This window comes from Homarus americanus, unplaced genomic scaffold, assembly GCF_018991925.1.
Source record: "Homarus americanus isolate GMGI-L3 unplaced genomic scaffold, GMGI_Hamer_2.0 scaffold29348, whole genome shotgun sequence".
In the NCBI taxonomy this organism is placed as follows: domain Eukaryota; kingdom Metazoa; phylum Arthropoda; class Malacostraca; order Decapoda; family Nephropidae; genus Homarus; species Homarus americanus.
In genome coordinates, this window is record NW_024753830.1 from 42,485 (window position 1) to 60,819 (window position 18,335).

The window sequence follows — 18,335 nt, forward strand, 5'->3', positions numbered from 1 at the left end:
TAATCAGACATACAGTAAAAGTCCAAAAATCCGGATGCCAGAAATCCGGACCACCCGAGAATCTGGACTTTTTGAAAACTATTTTTTTTTTTTTAGCGGGCTTTTGTGTGTATGTGCGCATGAGTGAGCGCCACAGCTGCACAGCGACAACAAGCGACCACGTGGTCGCCACTTTAAAACGAGCAATCAAACTGTGACAACATACAGTATATACTCGTCTATAACCCCCCTCGTTTATAGGTCGACCCTGATTTTTTGACCAAGAAATCGTTAATTTATGATATTCCTCGTTTATAGTTCGACCCACGGTTTTTAGGGTAATGGAACAACAAAACCTTCAGTAAAAACGCTCTACGTCCTATAAACTGAGGCTCGCCGTGCCTGAAACACCGAGTGGCGAAGGCAAATTGTTTACCATTTATTTTTACGACACTTTACACTGAAACGAGGGTAGTTTCAACAAAAATATTGTATATTTCCATTCAAGTATTTATTCAAATCAATTAGGAGGGAATATTATTGTAATACAACAGTGTTTTAACTAAACCATTCGAAAAGCGATTACGGTAACATCTTTCGAACGAAAGAAAGCGAAAGTCATTGTTTTCGTCACGATTTTATCCCACTTTCCACTGTAATACGTAAGTAATTTCAGCAAAAATATTACATTTCCGTGAATGTATCATATCAACCACAGTATGAATAGAATATCATTGTAATATAACAGAATTTTAACCGGAAACTATTAAAAAAACGAGTAACATATCAAGAACATCGGAAGCTTAGGTAAAGTCTTTTGTTTTCGTCATGTATTTTATCCTATTTTACATTGAAATACATCACGTTTCAGCAAAACTACTATTTATTTCCGAGAATATATTCATTCAGGCGCAGTTTAGGTAAAATATACGTGTGATGTAATAGTTTTTTAACTGAAAACGATTCGAAAAACACGTACTCTCTAGCCCTGTTCAAGGAGAGGACTGGGAGAAGCTGTTTGGTGCTGCAGACGATGACAAGGAAAATGATTTTGATGGATTTTAATGAAAATATTCTGAAATATGGTATCGTAGTATTTATTCAAGTCAATTAGGATAGAATATTACTATAATACAACAGTTTTTTAACTGAAAACCATTAGAAAAGCGATTACGGTAACATCTTTTGAACGAAAGAAAGCGAAAGTCATTGTTTTCGTCACGATTTTATGCCACTTTCCACTGTAATACGTATGTCATTTCAGCAAAAATATTACATTTCCATGAATGCATTATATCAAGCACAGTATGAATAGAATACCATTGTAATATAACAATATTTTGAGTACTACTCTTTCCATTTACAGAGTACTGTACAAGCCCATAATAATGGCTCCTAAAGTAGATAAACTTTGTTGTGTGAAGAGAAAGAAGAACACGTTGAAATTGAGTGACAAACTTGAAATAATTAAAAAACTAGAACGTGGTGTGAGCAATACTGTTCTAATGGAAACATACGACATTGGAAAGTCTACAATTTATGATATAAAAAAGGCAAAGAATAAAATTCTAGAATTCACAGCTTTTTCTTTAAAACTGCTCGTTTTGATAAATGAAGCATGCTATATTTGCTAATGAATAAACTATCAAAATGTACCTGTTCATCTCTTCTTTATTCCTCCTTAATTTGAATTTTAAAAGTACTGCCTGAGAATCCGGAAAATATGAAAATCCGGACCGACCCAATACCCAAGCAGTCCGGGTTTTTGGACTTCTACTGTATCTAGTTGCCTCAACAATTGGGTTGCAATTTCAAATTCTGTGTCATTACTAAGGAATAACGAAGTCTCTGGTGCACTCTAAGATTGAGAGAAAACGAAGGACTCAGGTGTCCTGATGTGAGAGAAAACGGACTCCTATGATGGGGGACTCAAATAAAGAAAGACATAGCTACATGTTTTGTGGACTACAGTATTAAGCGTACCCTTTTCATCACTTTGTAATAAGCCTAGCCATGCCTGTGTGTGTTTATGATATTTACCATAACTTTATATATATCTTTAGTGGGTTTAAATGGTCGTAAAATGGGAAACTTGGGGTTGGGTCTTGGGTGCCTGGAACCAATTAGAATAAATCCCATAGATTCTGTACTTTTGTTATCACGCACTCGGATAGGGTCCCAATTAGACATGATAACCAAGGGATGACTGTACTGTATATACTTGTGACACTTGCCAGTTGCTTCTGGTGTTATGGTACAGGGGTACCTAGTGACAGCACTAGGATCCCACTTCCTCTATCAAGGAATAAGCAAATGAAATTGAAATTGAAAAAAAAACATTCAAATAATGGGACGTAGCAAACGTAAGTGGCCCTAAAGCGGGCGCAGTCACGTTTGTATCACGTATGCATCGTGTATTCTTATAGATTATGCTGCCAGGCGTATTATGTTATTTTATTAGCCTTCCTAACCTCTGTGTTTCATTAGTTGTGTACGTATATATAGTGAATTTAGTCAATATTGTACAGTACAAGTACACTGCAATACAGTGGTCCCTCGGTTAACAATGGACCTAAGTGCAAACCTGTACTGTACATGTACTAAATGATTACGGTACTAAAATTGTTATGTCTATTGCAAATATAGATTGTTTATACAGGTATTAAAATAAATCACTATCTTACAAGAATCCCAGCAATGTAAGTTATATTCACCCAGGTCGTTTGGGTGGCAAATTATGAGAAGAGCTTAGTCACTCTTAAGGAATGATAAATAAACACGCAGGCCTTCAGTGCCAACTGTCAAATCATATCGCCTCACCTCCCCCCCCCTCCCTCGCTCTCCCCCATCTGCCCAAGCCAGGGTTTTAGGCCTTAAGTTTTTCATGTAATATCTCAGACTATAGGAGAATATAATTTGTTGCTGAAATCCTTGCAAGACAGAGATTAATTTGAATATAAACGTCATACATTTTGCTCGAGATAAAAACTGTAGTACATTAGTGTACAGTACTGTAGTACATTTTATAATATAAAGGTTTTTAACTGTATTTTTGGGTAGATTTACATAAATTTCTTCATTTATTTTTATCCATTTACATGCACACACCATACTAAAAGAAACGTAAAAGAAATAAATTACCTTAATGCAAAGCTGGACTGCACGTGTACTAATTTGATTACGGTACTAAAATTTTTATGTCTAGTGCAAATTATAGCTTGTTTATATTTAAATTAATCACTATCTTACAAGAATCCCATCAATGTAAATTATATTCACCCAGGTCATTTCACTGGCTTTTTATAAGAGTGAAGCTTTAATCACTTAAGAACTAATAAATAAACACGCGTTAGACCTTGGGCGCCAACTGTCAAACGTACTACTGTACCTCACCTCCCGCTCCCCTCCCCCCACGCTCCCTCACTTGCTCCCTCCCTCCCTAGGTAGTAGGTAACTACCAAGCAGGGAGTTCAGAAATTGTCAAGTGGTCGCCCGCTAACTTATTTGAACCACCCAAGTGTGCGGCCACCAAAGAAATGATTCGGGAGATGACTCGCTTCATGACTGATTACACTCAGGACCACTTCCTCGCCCCCCTAGCTCTTCAAATACTGGCAATAATACCACATCTATTTTGTCAGAGGACACACACAAAGGCTAAGCACAAAGAAAATGTGGCAGCAATGAAGAGAAGATTGACAATGTGGCAGACTGGGGCCCTAGATGATCTCCTGTGTGAAGCAAGAACACTGCAGGAGAGACTAAAATTTACGGGTGACGGAAAGCAAAACACCGATGACGTGGCAAGAAAATTTGGAAACAAAATGCGTGTGGGAAAAGTGTCTCTCGCGGTAAGATCTCTCACACAGGAATCCTCCGGTGGAGTGATGCCAATAAACAGAGAGACATTAAAACTATTGAAAGAGAAACATCCCCCTGCAAGCGAAGATGAAGGCATCAGGTTCCAGGGTGACTATATCCCACCAAATGCTGTCCTGTTCGAGAAAATAACAGGAGAGATGGTGTGGAAAAAGGCACTGAAGACTCGAGGAGGAGCCGGCCCTTCAGGTCTGGATGCAAACGGTTGGAGAGTCATCCTCAGCACAAACAAGTTTGGCCCTGTAGCAAGCGATCTCTGCACTGCCATTGCCGCCCTTGCAAGAAAGCTTGCATCCTCTTGCTGCCATCACCTCCAGGCTCTGACGGCCTGCCGCCTTATTCCTCTGGAAAAGAAACCAGGATGTAGACCTATAGGGGTGGGGGAAGTGCTGAGGCGGATCATCGGAAAGTGCATAATGGAGGTGGTAAAGGACGATGTCAGGGCAGCAGCAGGGAACCTACAAGTGTGTGCTGGCCACCAGGCTGGTGGGGAGGCGGCCATTCACGCCATGAGATTGATATTTGAGCAGCGTGATTGTGAGGCCGTTCTCCTGGTGGATGCTTCAAACGCATTCAACATACTTAACCGCAAGGCTGCACTGCACAACATCAAGATCAAGTGTCCTAGCTTTGCGATGTATGTTGAAAATTCGTATAGGAATCCTTCAGACCTCTACATAGTAAACAACAAGGCTCTACGAGGTGATACCATCCTACAGTCGACCGAGGGAACAACACAGGGGGACCCCGTTGCAATGGCAATGTATGCAATTGGCCTATCAGTGCTCCAACAAGAAATAAAATTTGAAACAACTGGGGTCAAACAAGTGGCATATGCTGATGACCTTACAGGAGCAGGAAAAGTGGAGGGCATCAAAAAGTGGTGGGACCTGGTAACATCGCGAGGTCCACAAATAGGGTACCACCCAAACGCCAGCAAGTCCTTCCTCATCGTGAAGCCAGAACATTACGAACGGGCAATGGAGGTTTTTGGCGGAAGTGAGGTCAAAATAACTAAGGACGGCCAAAGACATCTAGGCGCAGTAATTGGCACTACGGACTTCAAGACCGAGTACGTAGCGGGAAAGGTGAATGAGTGGGTTAGCGAAATCCAAGCTCTATCTGAGATTGCTAACACAGAGCCACATGCGGCCTTTGCAGCATTCACCCATGGAGTCAAGCATCGCTGGAACTACCTGATGCGTACCATCCCTGAGATCGGACCCCTCCTCCACCCTCTGGAAGAAGCCATCAGTGTCAAGTTCATTCCCAAACTAGTGAAACACCCTGACTTAACCCCAGCAGAAAGAACACTTCTTGCACTTCCACCAAGACTGGGAGGGATGGGACTAACTAATCCAGAGGAGATTGCTGACACTGAACATCAGAATTCACTAAAGCTCACGGCAGCCCTCACTGACCACATAATAGCCCAGAATGCAACAGAGGAAGTGACACCAGCGAAGTAAATAAGATCCATAGGTCCATTACAACAGATCGGCAGCACTGCCAAAATGACATGTTGCAGCAACTATCGCTGCAGGTTCCAGAAAATTTGACAAAAAAGTAGCTATAGCGCAGGAGGTGGCGCCTCGAACTGGTTAACTACGTTACCGATAAGGGCAAATGGTTTCAGCCTTAACAAACAAGAATTTACAGATGCCATTTCTAAGGTACGGTTGGCCAGTAGATGGTTTGCCCTCCCAATGCGTAATGTGGCTTTCCTATGATGGCGATCCGCATGGTCAAGAAGGGGGGCTTCATATGCATGAGGCATGACGAGGTAAGGGATCTCACAGCAAATATGTTGAAGGAAATCTGCCGGGACGTCATGGTAGAACCGACCCTCCTTCCACTGGATGGCGAGATCTTCCAACACAGGACTTCAAACACATCTAACGAAGCCCGTGTGGACGTCAGTGCTCGAGGATTCTGGACGCGGGGACAGCGAGCTTTCTTCGACATCAGGATTTTTGATCCCATGGCCGCTTGTCACCGTAACCTAGCTCTCGATGCTGCACATAGGAGGAACGAGAACGACAAGAGACGGGCATATGGGGAGAGAATTCAAAATGTTGATCAAGGCAGCTTCACTCCTCTAGTGTTTACAACCTCTGGTGGGATGGGCCCAAGTGCAAGATGTCTCTACGCCAGACTCGCGGAGTTGATCTCCGAACAGAAGCAGCAGCCCAGAAGTTATGTTACAGCCTGGATGAGATGTCGACTGTCCTTCTCTCTCCTTCGGTCGGCTTTGCTCTGCCTCAGGGGCACGAGAGCTTCTGCCCCTACGCTGACAACTGCTGCAGATATTGACTATGAGGCTACAGTCACTGAATGCCGCATAGATCTGCGGCTCAACTAATTCTAAAACAGTTAGGATAGCTTCTTATGTATTAGGATATTTAATATTAAGGTAAATAAAATGGCGGCGAAAGTGTGGCTATTGGGGGAGGCTGGAGGCCACGAAAAAAAAGGTAACTACCAAGTAGGGAGGTACTACTGCCTGGGAAGATATTGGAAGCATAATGTGTTGTCTAATGGTAGATCCTGCTGCCATATGGCATCACAAAAATTGTGACCAAGTCCCAGGTTGCTCATCTGACTTTCTGCTTCATTTACACACAATTGCAGGGTCTCAATTGTTTCTCTTACCATTGACAACACAACATACATATATTGTTTCTCACTTTTGATCTTTTTTTTTCATTTTGTATTTATAGTTCTTTATTATTATTATTATTATTATTATTATTACAGTTACTGTATTATTATCATCTTTATTTTATTATTTAATTTTTGTTTGTTTTATCATAAATTATATTTACCGGTATTATGAATTATTATGACTATTATTTATTTTTATTATTATTATTATTATTATTATTATTATTATTATTATTATTATTATTATTATTATTATTATTATTACATTTTCGTCCCCCAGACCCCGATGTGGGTCAGTGACCTGTGTCCGGGTGGGCTAATCCCCATTAAAAAAAAAAAAAAATCTACCCAGCATTGCTGGAATGCTTGTAAGACAGTGAATAATTTTAATATAAATGTCATGTATTTTGCACAAGAGATAAAAATTAATCACCTGTATCACAAAACAGTAGTGATTTAAGAGTAAGAGTGTATATGTACACTCGCACCAAAAATTATCGGTGCAGGGTGAGATCGACGAGTTCCGAAACAATACGTATACACTGTGATATGTCGGGAAGGTTGGTGAGTGTATCCTCACCCCAGGTGTTGCCATATGGCTGACAATCAGGGCTGCCAACATACGGCTGGAACAACTCACCTTTCCCAATACCTATCGTCACTGGTCTCAAATTGTTCACACTACAGTATGCACCGATACTTTTTGTTGCGAGTGCACATATATAGTATTCCACATACACGTAAGTATAAATACAGAGTTTATGTGATGATCGGACAACGTCCATTTCGGTTAACGTCACGTTTCCAAGAACGTACAGTATCTAGGACGTTAACCGGCGCATGACTGTATACGTATCCATATACTGTAAATTAAATAAAAAAGAATTTTGTGCAGAGACTTGGACCCCATCCCTACTGGGTGAGCTACTGCATTGTACAGGTTCTGTATACAGGATATAGGTATTCCAAAATATTCCAATTCCGACACCCTTAAGGCCCCAAGCATTTTAAATAAAGGATACCCAACCTGTATGCCCATGGAGACATAATCAGACAAGAATAAATAGATGTAACTTGGACTCACCCAACCTTAGTTAATGCCCAAGTAACCCATTGCCCATAGCAGCTAATCCACAAAACTTGGTCCATAAACTCACAAAAGTTTAAATATTTATATTGTTGACTTTTTATACTTATTTTGTAATGACCACGGTCGTACACGTCAGTTAATGTAAAATCAGACGATTCATATTACGCTCAATAGTCCACAAAACAAGTAGCTATGCTTTCTTTATTTGAGAACCCCATCTGAGGAGTCCGTTTTCTCATCGCTTCAGGACGACTGAGTCCTCCGTTTTCCCTCAATCTTAGAGTGCACCAGAGATTTCGTTATTCCTTAGTAATGACATAGAATTTGAAATTGAACTGTGGTTGCATATGTTGAGGCTCTGATTACAGTTGGAACATTCAAGATCTGTTGTGAGTAATGATGAAAGCTTCAACTGTCCTTATTGTTGGTAAAACTTGTCAAGTTTGTCAGTATGAGTGGCATATCCTCGTGTCGTCCGTGGGGATAGCCATGAGTTCCAAGTGCTACTGAAGTTAGATTATTTTGATGCCCAAACATCAGAGAATTGGATGGTTGTAGTTTAGTTAGTGTCAGTTGTCTATTTTATTAAGTCATTATTCTACTGAAAAGATTCTGTCAAACTCAAAATCTCCAAGACCTAACGGCTCTTCTCGGGAATAATTCCTTGGCTGTGGTTTGTGGTTTCCTGTAAGTAGAGTTGTTAGTGCGTTTTTAACGTCCATTTCACTTTTTCCTGACAGACTCAATCTCTGATTAGATTATAGGGATAGACGTGGAAAATTAGCCTAACCCGTGACACTGACATTCATAGTTGAGTGTACAGCGACCGAGGTGAATATAATTTCTGTTGTTGGCGAAATTAGTCTTTCTGGTATGTATGCATGGGCAGGAACTGCCCCAGGCTCACATATATACGGATGCACAAGGAAAAATCACAAGTTCGTGACTCTTCCTCAACGCATCTCCAGATATGTGAACGATTGTTTCCCGCCGCCATGTGAAGTCAGTTTAACTTAGTCGATTTTGTGAATATCAGTGTTCATGTTTTAACATAGTGAAATAATCGTGTGCCAAGTAATTCGAGTAAAGTGGGTGTCGTCTGTATCGTTGCCAGACGTATGTTTTGTATAGTTGAAGTTAGACCATTTTAACACGTTTGTGACTCTTCCTCAACGCATCTCCAGGCACTGTCTGTGTTGGCACCACTACTGAGGTTCGGTAGCTGAAGGATGTCTTTAATATGGCGAGATAAGAATCCGAGGACAAGATTACCCAGAGAACGCCGTGCGGAGACACTGCACGAGTCTACCCCCCGGGCGCTCCTTGCGAGAGAGCTTCGGCTGTCTGTGGCGTAAACAACTCCCGTCACTAGTGGACTCAGTCTTGTCCGTTCCATTGATCTTGGCTATATGTATTGAGCAGTATTGGTATCTATGATTGGGGATTAACTAGCAGAAATATAGTTATCCCAGGTTAAGTATTGAACCCATGAATGTTGGTGTTACTAGTGGTACCGTTGTTGAGTTCACCAACCAGGTGTACTACCACTGAAGGCTAGTTAAAGTGCCATGTTGTCCATTTCGAACTAACAGGATGTGTCTGACAATATCTTCATTTTGGATCTTGTCGACTGTTTTATATAATCATCTGTAATGACAATGAACTAATATAATGAGTGTGTAATGTTGTAATCAAGAAATTAATATCTATTTTGCTGCGTGTAAAGTAAGACCTAAGTGGTCCAGTCTGGTCTGAGTGTAATTAATTAACATCTTGTTCACTCCATGTTAATAAATATTGGATAAGTAAACTACAAGTCTCACCGCTCTATTCCTTCTACACATTGGTTCTCAGAAAATAACTATTGAAACTCACGTTCCTAGAAGCTCGCTGGCAGGCTACCTAACAGTTCACTAAGATATGTTATATTCTAATAAAAGTCTCGGTGGTGGCAGGCTGCCGTTGTCAGTATAGTAAGTGTTATAATGATAATGACATGGTTTCCCAGACTGATCCATCGTTTAGAATATAACAAAAACAAGATATTCTAGAGAGAAAGACACAAAATATAAAATTATTAAACTATGTACACCAGAAAAGATTACCTAATATAAAAGATAGAAATGTGCAAGAAAATAAGTAAATAAGAATATAAGAAAGAAGAAGATAAGTATATAAAGATATATAAGAATAAATAGAATAAATTTGAAGTAAGAAAAGTCATGAAACAGTCATGAAACTTGGCTGCATCTACCCGAACCGCGGGACACACAAAGACATGGTTTGGGCCGCTGATTGCCCATGGACAGTAAATAAACGTTGCCACACACAAGCCTGCACTACAGTGTCAGGATGAATAACCAGTGTTTGGCGGGAAGGGTGAGCCGGTAGTCAGGCTATGAATGCTGCACAGGTCAGGTCAGCGGTGCATGCACAAAACCTCCCTTGATTTTTAATTTTGCATATATCCTGGATGTGAGAACAGTGGACCCTGAAACCTGAAGGAGCAGGATAGCAACCCACGATCAAGTGACCGTTGGTAGAGCGGCGACGGCAGGCTTGGTGACGATTGAGAGCGACGGAGGAGATTGTGGTGGGGCGGATAAGCACGAGGATTGTTCACTTTTGTATAGAATTATGAGACCTTGGCCACATATTCTACTTGGGTTAGTAAAGATTTTCTGATATAGTGCCAACTGAACAGCGTCCCCTGGTTGCTCACAGTGCCCCTAGCGGCTGACCATGGTAGCGCCTCCCGAAGGGTATGACCACACTGCACACATAAATGGGGAGGGTAGCGGGTGGTTATACTGACTATGGGCATCAGGTTCCTGCCCTGCTAACCCTCTCTGCTCCCCACTATGTGAACAATACAGTGGTTAAAATCACCTAGAGGCTCACAGGACCCCAGATCAATAACATCACCAAATACAGTGGTCCCTCGGTTAATGAACGGTTCAATTAACGAAATTTCGGTTAACGAATTAGCTCCCATAAGGATCTTCAATTCAGTTAACGAACAAAACTCTGATTAACAAAATCCCTACGACAAACACGTTTTGTTGTGAGCATCAGCCGATCAGCTGATTGGCTAGTCCGCCAATACAGTAATCTGTTTACATTTGTTTCCAGTGGATTAAATATCAAGAATGTTGTGTTCTTGAATATTTTTTCATTTTTTTATTAAAATTATTGGTCATTCTAAAATTTACATGCATACCCCGGTACACTGTCCTAAGGGCAAAGCTGTACTGTATATGTAATCAAAATAATGTACTAAATGATTACTAAAATTTTTGTCTAGTGCAAACTATAGCATGTTTACATTCAAATTACAACTCCTCCCCGACTTACGACCTACCCGACCTACGTCCACCCGCATTTACGACCTGCTCAATCCGTAACGACCGTCCGCACATACGACCGTGCAGTCGTGACCAAAATTTTTTTCAAATGACGCGAGCCTTTTCTATACCGAAAAGTTTCCGTCCCAAACGAGAGCGTGGCTTGGATCACCGTGTGGGTACAGCACCCACGCAGTAGAGCGCTTAGTTGGTGTTTGGCTGTCGTATCCGCAAGTGGTTGGTGTTTGGCTGTCGTTGTATCCGCAAGTGGTTGGTGTTTGGCTGTCGTTGTATCCGCAAGTGGTTGGTGTTTGGCTGTCGTATCCGCAAGTGGTTGGTGTTTGGCTGTCGTATCCGCAAGTGGTTGGTGTTTGGCTGTCGTTGTATCCGCAAGTGGTTGGTGTTTGGCTGTCGTTGTATCCGCAAGTGGTTGGTGTTTGGCTGTCGTTGTATCCGCAAGTGGTTGGTGTTTGGCTGTCGTTGTATCCGCAAGTGGTTGGTGTTTGGCTGTCGTTGTATCCGCAAGTGATCGCGCTGTGTACTGACATTATTTTTGTATTTAACTGACTTTATAATGACTGGAAAGCATTCAAGTGAGAGTGCTGGTAGTGCTCAGAAGAAAAGGAGACAGTCAATTACTTTTGAGACAAAAATGAAGATAATAATGCAGTATGAAAATGGAAAAACTGTGGCAACGATTTCACGGGACCTAGGCTTCTCTCACTCGACCATATCCACTATTCTGAAGGACAAGGAACGTATTTGTGATGTAGTGAAAGGATCAGCACCTATAAAGGGAACTATAATAACGAAGAAAAGACAAGGTCCATTCACGAGATGGAAAAATTACTTGTGATATGGATGGAAAATCAGATACAGAAGCGTGTACCCTTAAGCCTTCTAACCTTACAGGCTAAGGCAAGAAGCCTGTTCGAAAGCCTGAAGGAGGAGCTAGATCGTGTAAGGAAATTATTTGCTTGAGCAAATATTCAATGTGGATGAAACTGGATTATTGTGGAAGCGCATCCCTGAACGGACATACATCCACAAAAAGGCGAAAACAATGCCAGGATTCAAGGCATTCAAGGACCGAATCACACTTTTGTTGGAGGGGAATGTAGCTGGTTTCAAGATCAAGCCCTTCATGATCTATCATTCAGAGAATCCCAGGGCTTTTTAACATGTCAGCAAGCACACACTGCCAGTGTTTTATCGCAGTAACAAGAAAGCCTGGATGACCCTAGTACTGTTTGAAGATTGGTTCATGAATTGTTTCATTTCTCGAGCCAAGGAGTATTGTCTGCAACAAGGGATTGCACAAGATTTTGCTGATTTTGGATAATGCTCCGGGACACCCACCACACCTGGACGACATGCACCCTGATGTTAAGGTAGTGTACATTCCACCTAACACTAACTCTATCATCCAACCCATGGATCAAGGTGCTATTGCTGCCTTTAAAGCATATTATTTACGTACAACCTTCGCTCAGGCTGTTGCTGCTACTGAAGGTGAGAAAACACTCAGACAGTTTTGGAAGGAGTACAACGTTTTGACATGTATAAAGAATATTATTGCAGCATGGGATGAGGTTACAGGTCAGTGCATGAATGGAATATGGAAGAAAATACTCAAAAGATATGTGAACAGTTTCAGAGGATTTAATGAAAATGAAGTTATTTGTGAGATTAGTAAGAAGATAGTGGAGTTGGGTAAACAGCTTCAGTTAGAAATTGATAATGAAAATGTTGAGCAGTTGGTTGAAAGTGTAGCAGAAGAGCTAAGTAACAAACTGGAAGCACACAAAAATGCAGAGGAAGAAGAGTCTAAATATAGAAGGATCTGCAAACCCCAAACATTTTTCAGTGAAACAAATGGCAGAGGCATTTGTTACAATTAACAAGGGGATGCAAATGTTTGACGGAATGGATCAAAATGTTGAGCGTTTTGTCAAAGTTGACAGAATGGTCCAAGATGCACTTGCTTGCTACAGGGAAATTTATAACGAAAAGAAAAAGCAAACTGTGCAGTCTAAATTAGACATCTATTTTAAGAAGTCCCCCAGTGCTGTCTCCTCACGCCCCACCAGTGCTGCCTCTTCACTCCCTAAAGATGATCCAATACCTTCAACCAGCACATAAACCTGTCTGAAGAAAGTGACATTGATGACCCACCCAGCCCTGTCTCCTCCTCTGTTTCATCCAATTAATATAGTCTCCATGTAACCTGTAAATAGAAAATTATGGGGGCCCCATGTGCATTCAGCTGACTACATTAAAGGTAAGTGCTCAGTCACACTGTATCCATTCCTCATTATTTATTAATTTTACTGTACTGTATTTCATTGTAATTTATTTTTTTATTTATTTTTTTATTTTATATTTTTTCAACTTACGACCTGGATTTGGGTCCCTAACCCCGTCATAAGTCAGGGAGGAGCTGTAATCACTATCTTATAAGAATTCCAGCAATGTAAATTATATTCTCCCCGGTCACTTCTATGATATTTTATAAGAAAAAACAAAAATTCAATCTAAAGGACATAAATAACCAAATAAATACTTCACTAGACCTTCAGCACCAACTCCCAGCCAGGGTTTGGTGGTCATACAGTAGGCTTTAAGTTTTTATCTTATATAATGTCACAGACAAAAGTTAGGAGAATATAATTTGCATTGCTGGAATCCGTGCAAGATAGTGAATACAGTTGTACCCCACTTAACGCGGTCAATTGAACCCAGAGGGTCCCGCGTTAAGTGAAATCCGCGTTAAGTGAACAACAGAACATATGGGATTAATTCCAATAGAAACCGGCCTGACCCCCAAACTCCACTTTTTGAAGGCACATACCTATGTTGTAGTAAAAATAACATCTTAATTTTATGATGGTACATGCACACAATTAATACTTAAGAGAAATACAGTCGCCAAGTTAATGTCCATTCAAATAATGGACTCAACTCCCTCCCTCTCTCACACTACACTCGCTGGCTCTTCCCTCTCAGAGAAATTTTTGGGGGAAAACCACTAAATTTTAATAAATAATACCTCAAACTAAAGTTAGGATAATACAATTGACATTGCTGGATTCCTTGTAAGACCAGGAATATTTTGAATATAAATGTCATATATTTTGCACAAAAGATAACATAGTTACCTAGAGAAAAATTTTTATCTAAAATTTGTATGTTTAATGAAAAATATATGATGTTTATATTCAAAATGATCACCAAATTATAAGAATTCCAGCAATGTAAATTATATTCTGACCGGGTAATTTGTATGAATTTTATGAGCTAAAACAAATATCTTCAGTTAATAAAAAAAAAAATAATCTTCACAACACTATCTGTCAATCAAAGTACCCCACCTTGCCTCCCCCCTCTTCCAACCGCGCGGTCAGTCCCAACCCTCCCCCCCACCCCCCACCAATCCTCCCTTCCAGGGTTTTTAACATTTAGTATTAAATAATACCTCAGATCAAAGTTAGGATAATATAATTGACATTGCTGGATTCCTTGTAAGACCAGGAATATTTTGAATATAAATGTCATATATTTTGCACAAAAGATAACATAGTTAATTTGAGAAAAAATTTTTATCTAAAATTTGTATGTCTAATGCAAAAATATGATGTTTATATTCAAAATGATCATCAAATTATAAGAATTCCAGCAATGTAAATTATATTCAGACCGGATAATTTGTATGAATTTTATGAGCTAAAACAAATATCTTCAGTTAATAAAAAAAAAATAATTCTTCACAGGGTAACAGATGGTCGGTCGGTCCCTCCCTCCCCCCCCCCCCACCAACCGTCCCAAGGAGATGTGTGGGATAACCACTAAATTTTAATAAATAATACCTCAAACTAAAGTTAGGATAATATAATTGACATTGCTGGATTCCTTGTAAGACCAGGAATATTTTGAATATAAATGTCATATATTTTGCACAAAAGATAACATAGTTAATTTGAGAAAAATTTTTATCTAAAATTTGTATGTCTAATGCAAAAATATGATGTTTATATTCAAAATGATCACCAAATTATAAGAATTCCAGCAATGTAAATTATATTCTGGCCGGGTAATTTGTATGAATTTTATGAGCTAAAACAGGCAGTCAGGCAGGGTGGGGCAAATCTAAAAATAGCGTCTCAAGCCGGACACTCACCGCGTATATGTGGAAAAAATCCGTGTTAAGTGAAAGTTCAGCTCTGGCGAGGCACCGCGTATATGATAAAACGCGTTAAGTGAAACCGCGTTAGGCGGGGTAATACTGTAATTTGAATATAAACATCATATATTTTGCACAAGTTAAAAATTTTAGTACATTAGTATAGTACAGTAAAAGTCCAAAAATCCGGATGCCAGGAATCCGGACTTTTTGAAAACTAAAAAATTTTAAATTTAGCGGGCTTTTGTGGGTTACGTGAATGAATGGAGTTGCTTTAAAAAATTAATTTACATAATTCTAATAATAAAAGTAATTGTAAGTTATAGGTAGCTAATTTTGTTAGTTTTGAAATTAGCTTGACCTGAAATGTAAAATTTGAGGCACTATAAATCTTTTGTGTGTATGTGTGCATGCGTGAACACCACAGCGACAACAAGCGACCACGTGATCGTCACAAGCAATCAAACTGTGACAACGTATGTAATTTTGAGTCCTGCTCTTTCCATGTACAGAGTACAAGCCCATAATAAAGGCTCCTAAAGTAGATAAACTTCGTTGTGTGAAGAGAAAGAAGAACACATTGAAACTGAGTGACAAACTTGAAATAATTAAGAAACTAGAACATGGTGTGAGCAATACTGTTCTAATGGAAACATACGACATTGGAAAGTCTACAATTTATGATATATAAAAGGCAAAGAATAAAATTCTAGAATTCACAGCTTCTTCTGAGCCTTACATTAAAACTGCTGAAAGAAAAAGTTTACATTGGCCCAAATTAGAAAATCTAGATAAAGTGTTGCACGAATGGTTTTTGTTAAACCGATCAGAAGGTATGGCAATTTCTGGGCCGATGCTTATTGTCAAAGCAAAGTCTTTTAAGGAGCAAATAAACATTGAATCAGAGTGCGCATTTAGTGATGGATGGCTTAGGAATTTCAAGACTCGTCATGGTATGAGACAGTTTGTTTACATTTTTGTCTAGTGTTGACTTTATTTTTCTTTAAAGCTGCTCGTTTTGATAAATGAAGCATGCTTTATTTGCTAATAAATAAGCTATCAAAATGTACCTGTTCATCTCTTCTTTATTCCTCCTTAAATTCTAATTTTAAAAGTACTGCCTGAGAATCCGGAAAATCCGAAAATTCGGACCGACCCAATCCCCAAGCATTCCGGATTTTTGGACTTCTACTGCACATTTTAATAATGTACAATTTTTCAACTGTATTTTTGGGTAGATTTACATAAATTTCTTCATTTATTTTCATTTACATGCACACACCATACTAAAATAAGCGTACAAGAAATAAATGACCTAAGTGCAAACCTGTACTGTACATGTACTAAATGTACAGTAGTACCCCGATTTACGCGGTCAATTGAACCCACAGGGTGCTGCGGAAAGTGAAAACTGCATAAAGTGAACAACAGAACATATGGGATTAATTCCAATAGAGACTGGCCCGACCCCCAAACTCCATTTTTTCCGACACAATACCTATGTTGCAGTAAAAATAACATCTAAATTTTATGATGGTATGCTCACACAATTAATATTTAAGAGAAATACAGTCGCCAGGTTAATGTCCATTCAAATAATGGACTCAAATCCCCCCCCCCTCTCTTCCCAGCTCACTGGCCCCTACCTCTCTGAGAAATGATTGGGTGAAACACTAGATTTTAACGTTTAGTAATAAATAATACCTCAGACTAAAGTTAGGATAATATAATTGACATTTGTGGATTCCTTGCAGGTCAGGGAATATTTTGAATGTAAACTTCATATATTTTGCACAAAAGATAAAATACTTGCTTTGTGTAAACCAAATTATTACATTAGATCTAAAATTTGTATGTCTCATGCAAAATCCATGATGTTTATATTCAAAATGATCATCATATTGTAAGAATTCCAGCAATGTAAATTATATTCTGGCCGGGTAATTTGTATGAATTTTATGAGCTAAAACATATATCTTCATTAAATAAACAAAGAAATATTCTTCCAGGACACTATCTGTCAATCAAAATACTCGGCCCTAGCTGGGTCTGGGTCGGCCCCTCCTTCCCTCCCTACCAGAGAAGCTTTGGGAGAAAATAGTATACAGTGAGTTCTGCTATAACGCGTGTTTTGATAACGCGAATTTGCTCTAACGCGATTTATGAGTTAGGAACGATATTTGTATAACGCGAACGCTTGTTTGCTATAACGCGATTTTTGCTTACTATTTCTCCAATTTTGTGGTATTAACTGTGAATATGGTAAAGAAGAATATCTCCAAGAAGCGTTCTGGTGATAGAATTCCCGGTGATGATCGTAAAAGAAAGGCTATAACACTTGAAGAGAAGCTCGATGTTATCAACCTCAAAATCACCCTTCTCCCCCATCAAGTTACATTCATATTTTGTCAAGGTAAAGAATGACATTTACTGTATGATTTCATTATTAGATATGAATGTAACATTTATTTAGACTGTGCTATCCTTTGTGTTAGGCTAACTACTAAATTTTTTCGATTTCGAGTAATCTGCACCTAACCCTATTTTCTCCATAAGCCCTGTTATTTCTATTACGCGATTTTCTATAACACGATATTTTACAAGAACACAATTATCGCGTTATAGCAGAACTACCTGTATTTACATTTTTAGTAATAAATAATAACTCGGATTAAAGTTAGGATAATATAATTGACATTTCTGGATTCCTTGCAGGTCAGGGAATATTTTGAATGTAAACTTCATATATTTTGCACAAAAGATAAAATACTTGCTTTGTGTAAACCAAATTATTACATTAGATCTAAAATTTGTATGTCTAATGCAAAATCCATGATGTTTATATTCAAAATAATCATCATATTGTAAGAATTCCAGCAATGTAAATTATATTCTGGCAGGGTAATTTGTATGAATTTTATGAGCTAAATAAAAAATAAAAAAAATTATACTTCACCGCGTATATGAGTAGATGCACCGCGGAAAGTGAAAGTCTGGTTCTGGCAAGGTACCACGTTAATGAGAAATCGCGGAAAGTGAAACCGTGTAAAGCGGGGTAATACTGTACTAAAATTTTTATGTCTAGTGCAAATTATAGCTTGTTTATATTCAAATTAATCACTATCTTACAAGAATCCCAGCAATATGAATTATATTCTCCCAGGTCATTTCAGTGGCATTTTATTAGAGAAAAGCTTAG